This window comes from Aedes albopictus, chromosome 1, assembly GCF_035046485.1.
Source record: "Aedes albopictus strain Foshan chromosome 1, AalbF5, whole genome shotgun sequence".
NCBI lineage: Eukaryota > Metazoa > Arthropoda > Insecta > Diptera > Culicidae > Aedes > Aedes albopictus.
Genome location: NC_085136.1, coordinates 151,479,354 through 151,486,066, shown reverse-complemented (window position 1 = coordinate 151,486,066; position 6,713 = coordinate 151,479,354).

Below are 6,713 nucleotides of genomic sequence, written 5' to 3'. Positions count from 1 at the left end.
TTAACCTTATTAAATATCAATTTAGCCCCATAAACCACGCACACGCTGAGCGCTTCAACACCCTGGCTTCGAAAGCCGTGAAGAAACAAAAAAAAAACAACGTGCACCAAAGGGGATAGGTAGGTAGGTACTTGCCACCCGCCTCATGATTGCACCATGTGTGTGTTGTGTGTGCGGTGGCCGCATACACCATTAGCGGGGTCATAAATCTAAATAAAGCGTATTTTCTTCACTTTTTTGCACCACTGCCGTGAGTTCTCTTCCGTGAAAATGAAAATATAAGCACATGAGTAACAGGCCCGTGTGAGCTGCCCTGGAACCTACAATCTGAGCCAAAACCGCGCACCGCCGCGCCGTGCCGGTTTGGGTTCGAACTGCACCATTTCAGCATTGCCATGTGCCTCATCGTATGTTAGTAGACCGTAAGGGGACCCTCAGCCGTCCACGATCAAGCGTCATGTTTCACACGTCATATTCATTCATGTTTTCTGCACCGGAGAGGGCTTAAAAGAGTGCAGATGACGATGCTTACGAAAAATAATAATAGGTTATCCACATTTGGCTAGAGTTATCCTTTCTTAACTAGTTAGTGTCCGATGATCATATTTTGGTAGAAATGCAATATCATATCTCTCGGTTAACGCTGGGTAACGCGTACCCGAAGGAAAAAAAAACTCCTGTCCCTATTTCCTCGGGTCACCAGCCTTCAAGCATCTGCCTACGAGCAACCTTCTTCTTTATTATATTTCTTGGCATGCCGTCCTCACTGGTATAACTTCTGCTGCTCAGCTTAATCAATCTATGAGCACTGCCACAACTAAGGACATCATCTGCAAATGATTATTTTGCATCTACATATCGTGTGGCATTGACTTTACGAAAAGTTTATGGACGGACCGACTGGGAATCAAACCCGTCACCCTGAGCATTGTCAAGCCGAATAGCTGTGGCTATAGGGGCCGTTACGAGCAACTTTAGGAACATCGGGTAACATTGGTCGTTGGCTGACTTAAAAGCGTGGAGGTCGGATGTGCTTTTTTCAGTATCTGTTCTCCAGGTTATGAGCGGATCACAACAGCATCTGTCCCCATTTTACGGGCGAATAATCAACATCCGAGTACCAGTGAAAGATTCCTAGCTTAGCTATGCACCATGGTCCTCCGGAAAGTTAGAGGGTTGGTGTCCGGTCCTGCTAGCTCACCATAAAAAAGCTGAAAATTGGTAACTGTGTACTACTAACCGAGACTAACGGCAACGACTCCCCGACGAAACAAGACTTGTCATTGAAAGCTCGATACGTGAATCTGCCGATCTCTCAATTTCATTGGAAGCATCACGTAATCCATTGGAAGCATCACGAAAGCCTGAATGGGCCGTAGCTGAGGGCTATGGTTGGACATGTACATGTCCCACGACTTGATAGGGTCCCAGATGAAGACTGGTTGACTTGCTAATGGATTTTGGATCGTGGCCTGGATGGTTCGCAAGAAGAGCTTCTCTGGAGAACGTGCCTCTGGAGCCGACTTACTGATTCTCTGGATGGCTCGGTCCGGACGGCTTGTGTGGACACGTGGACAGTCGCGGCTTGAATGGATCTCGTTTGGCGTTTCGCTGGACGCCTGCGCCCAGAATAGCTCTTGGGTGGACACGTGGAAGCTAGTGGGTCCTGGTCCTGAAACTTCCCGGGGCCGGGATGGGTCCCAGTCGGTGTACACTGGGTACTTGGTCCTGAGTGGGTCTGAGGTTGGGCACGTTGTTTTCCGTGGCAAGCCATGGTTGGCACTATTTGAGGTTGAGCTCGTGGGCTTCCTGCTGTCTCAATGTGTCCCGGTTGGTATTTTGCTGGGTGGATGTGCCCGGCGTGGGTCTTGGCTTGGCAACGGGGCCCTCGGTGACCAGGAACGGACTGCTTGATGTTCTGCAGGGTCTACGGTTGCGCTCGTGGGCGTATTGTTATCTGATAGTGCCTCGGTTGGTATTGGACACCGACACGGAGACTTTCAGCAGTCTGAAAGGGCCCCGTATAGCATTCTGCGAAGCCTACGGTTGGGGCCGATTAATCCGAGTTACTCAAAATACAGTAGATTCCCTTCATCAACACTGTCTGAATAGGTTTTTCCGTTATTGACTTAGACTATACCTTCTTCTAGATCGTCTCACGACTGATTGCCTCCTCCCACGATTCACTTCACACTTCCTCTCATCTTCTTCTCTTCGCTGTCTTTCAGTCCCATTCTTCTCTTAAGCTTCATAGTTTCGCCTCAGATATTGAGTTGCGATTATTGTTCACTTCGCACCAATCTAGGTAGAGTTGTGAACCAGGTAGCAAAGAATAGCAGAGAACACTCAATGCTTACGTTTGCGTGTGCGTGACAGTTGTTTGACACATTACCCATGGGAAAACTTAGTCTGACCAGTAAGATATGGTAAGCATGATATGTAGCTGGTTGACTACTGTTGACGATTCCGGTAATAATTTCAGTATAATCAATGTGCACAGCCTTCACTCCGGAAGCATTGCTGACGATAGGTACACATATTATGCGCAGTTCGGACGCGAGTACGACCAATGCCCACGACGTGAAGATCATCATACGAGACCTATAAACTCAGGTAGGTCAGAAGGAGGAAATAATACTGACTATCGGAATATTCAGTGTCCACCAGCTGATGAACGGGCATGGCCAAACGTAGCTTTTTCCAACACAGCCTTCTTCATCGTTACACCAGAACAGCCGTGTCATTCTCAATAAGCTCAGAAGTTCTTCCAGATCCTCAACTCATCCCAAAACGTTTTCGTGTACGGACCGACATATTCAATGGTAAGGACGGTAGCCTGTTGACAGACGAACGTGAGGTAATTGAAAAGTGGAAGCAACACTTCAATGAGCACCTGAACGGGGAGGACAACGAAGACTCGTGGGATCAAGGCAACGGAGAGAACGGCAAAGACAATGCAGCAGAATCAACTCCCACGCTGAGGGAAGTAGCGGATGAGAAGTTATAAAGTCGGGTTTATGTAGGAGCGGCCTACAATGGACCGGAACAACTGTACATCAAAACCTTCGGAAATGCCACGAAAACCAGGCCCTGCGAGCCAGCCGTAAAAAGAAAAGGACCGAAAAGTCAACAAGAGAAGAATGCGTACCGATACCAATAGCGACGAAAAAAACTAGCGATTGGAGGCTCGTGTGTGTGCTCGATGTGGCCCATCTGGAGGACTGCTGGGGTACAGTCAAAGCAGCCATCAACAACGCCGCCGAGAGCACTATCGGGTACGTAGAAGGGAATCGACGAACGATTGGTTTGACGAGAAGTGTGGAGCGGTTTTGGAAGAGAAGGGCCCAGCGCGGACGGTAATGCTGCAGCATGGAACCCAATAGAATGTAGAGCAATACAGACAGATGCGGAAGCAGTAGACCCGCTTCTTCTGGGAGAAAAAGCACTGCCTGGAATGAGCGGAGTGCAATGAAATGGAACTGCTGTGTCGTTCACAAGAAACACGAAAGTTATACCAGAAGTTCAATGCATCCCGCAAAGGATTCGTGCCGTAAGCTGAAATCTGCAAGGATAAGGACCGGAGCCTCCTGACGGACAAACGTGAGGTGTTTGAAAGGTTGAAGCAGCACTTCGACGAGCACCTGAATGGAGAGAATGTAGGCACGAGGGATCAAGGCAGTGGAGAAAATGACTATGTTGGTGCAGCAGACTACGGGAACGAACCAACTCCCACTCTGAGAGAAGTTAAGGATGCCATATATCAGCTCAAAAACAACAAAGCGATTGCTAAGGACGGTATCGCAGCAGATCTACTGCAGGAGTGAAAGGTAGGGATAATCTGTCCCATCCACAAGAAAGGCGACAAGTTAATGTGCGAGAACTTTCAATCGAACACCATTTTGAATGCCGCCTGCAAAGTGCCATCTCAGATCAATTCCCGTCGTCTATAACCTAAAGTATCGACAAGATCCTGGTAGGTGCGATTCACCGTCAACCAATTCGTGGAATACTGTTACAGCCCATTACCATGGAGCACCTAAATGACTTCGAATTCGCTGATGACGTTGCTCTCCTAGCTCAACGGTGCTCTGATATGCAGAGCCAACTCGATGATCTTGCCAATCGCTCCTCAGTGGCAGGTCTTACCATCAAAGTTAACAAGACCAATTCGTTGGATGTAAACACGGTCAACCCTCCCAGCTTTACGGTAGTTGGGCAATCAGTGGAGAATGTTGAAAGCTTCCAATATCTTGGTAGCCAAATGGCGGTCGATGGCGGCACTAAGATCGACATAGATGCACGGATCAAGAAGGCGAGAACTGCTTTTGCGAGTTGAGGAAATGTATGCAAAAACAACCAGATCAATCGACGCACCAAAACCCAAGTTTTTAACTCGAACGTGAAATCTGTGCTGCTATACGCCAGTGAAACCTGGTGTGGAGAACACGCAACGGCTGCAGGTCTTCAACAATAGATGCCTGCGGTATATAATTCGTGCATGGTGGCCTCACAATTGGGTCTCCAACGTGGAGCGCCATCGTCGATGTCATCAAAAGCCGATAGCGACAGAAATTCGGGAGCGAAAGTGGAGTTGGGTCGGTCACACTCTACGTAGAGGCGGAAACGAAATCTGCAAGCAAGCGTTAGAATGGAACCCAGCAGGACATCGCAGCAGAGGCAGACCCAGAGGCTGATGGCAGCGCTGCCTCAACAACGAAATCAAGCAAGTCGACAGAAATTTGACCTGGCCACATGTCAAGGCGATGGCTGGCAATCGCCCAGGATAGAAATCTTTCAATTCGGCCTTCTGCATCACCGTGGGTGCCCAGGACCGAAAAAAAAACTTAAAGTAAATGAGTTCGTGGGAAGTTATAAAGCCGGTTGCATCGACGGTTGGTCGACAATGGATCAGATCTTCACTGTCCGGCTAATCCTCAAGAAATGCCGTGAATACCAGGTCCCAAAGCCCCACCTGTTCATCGAATTCAAGGTGGCATACGTCAGTATCGACCGCATAGAGCTATGGAGAATTATGGACAAGAACAGCTTTCTCGGGAAGCTGACCAGACTAATAAAAGTAACGATGGATGGCGTACAAAAAGCGTAAGGAATTAAGGTGAACTATCCAGATTTTTGAAACACGACGGGACTACAACAAGATGATGGACATTCCTACCTACTATTCAACATCGCCCTAGAGCCTAGAAGGTGTAATACGATGAGCAGGGCTTAACAGTCGGGACGACATGTATTTTAGAACATTTGGAACGATGACAGAACTGTACACCCACGTGAAACATTAAGCAGCAAAAATTGGACTGGTGGTGGCTGAGCGAGACAGGAAAAGCCTTGACAGCATTGTTACGATAGACGGGAATACTTCCGAGGTGGTGGAAAGCTCGCTTACCTCGGTTTGGGGATGACATCTGGTTTGAGGTAACCAGTGAGGCTCCACAGAAAAGAGAAGTTGACAACGGAAAAAAATGGAACAATGGAGAACCGACCGACTGAAGTCAGACTGCAGTTGGGTCATCACATAACGGAAGCTGCAGATCAGCAATAGTGAGTCGAATCATCATTAAAGGGCAGCAAATGTCTGATTAACTACCAAGGTATGTCAAAACTGGAGGACTCCGTAGTGGCAAGAAAGTGTTGAATACCTTCTGATATTCTGATTCTGATATTCTGATATTTCCGGCTTGAAGACATATCGACCTAAATTGGCATGTTGGTGTGAGATATTGAACACAGCTGAATTGCACTCTTTCTAATACTTTTTCAGCGAGAATCGTATGAAAACGTATGTTTCTGTTGCATTTTGGGACGATAATCTCGGTCGCGATAGCGATAACATATATTTCATTTCGTTTTTTATTACCACCATCATTATAGTGGAGTGCGTTGCAGTGAAGCCTGTCCACAAGCGATTCGTTGCGGCTTCCTCAGTGCAAGGTGAGGTGACTGACTGTTGTTCAACAGCAACACCGTCACAAGAAGGGAGGAAAAGTAACGCCAAAAGGGTGGGCGCACCAACGGTGATAAATTATACCAATTATCAGAATATCTTCAACATCAATAAATTCTTTTGCCCTCCTCGCGGTCCGTCCGTAATTTTTCGGAGTGTGGAGTCGTCCGTCGCTACGAAATAAAGCAACTACAGACCAACAACAGCGGCAGCAGCTCCACAGGCGTTGACAATGGCCCAGGTGAGGACAGGCCCGAAAGAAAAAGTGTGTCCCGAAATTGCTTGATCATCGCGTCCAGTGTTCAACCAGCCGGAACGAACCCGTGGAAAGTGGGATGATAATAGGCAGATTCCAGCGAGATTGGTGTGACAATCAAAGATAATGACTGATTCGAGTTTTCGGTGATGTTCGCTGGGTTAAACAATTTAAGGTACAGTGGACGTTCAATAAATGCAACCCATGTCACATATTATTCACGCCACTCGATAATACATTTTAAACTGGCTAACTTTTGGTGTATCATAACCCAGTAGCAACATGCATGGTACAATCAGCTGAATTGCTGCTCAGTCGCACTGAAGTTACCAAAATGCTACTGTATTTCTATAAAACGCGCTGGCTGCAATCACCCAAAGATTCCCCGTAATTAATGGTCCGAACTTAAATTCGAAGTTGCTCAGAAGAAGACTTTTACTCTCTCACATTTTCATTCACAACGTTTTCCCACTGCAATCACGTTATCATCGT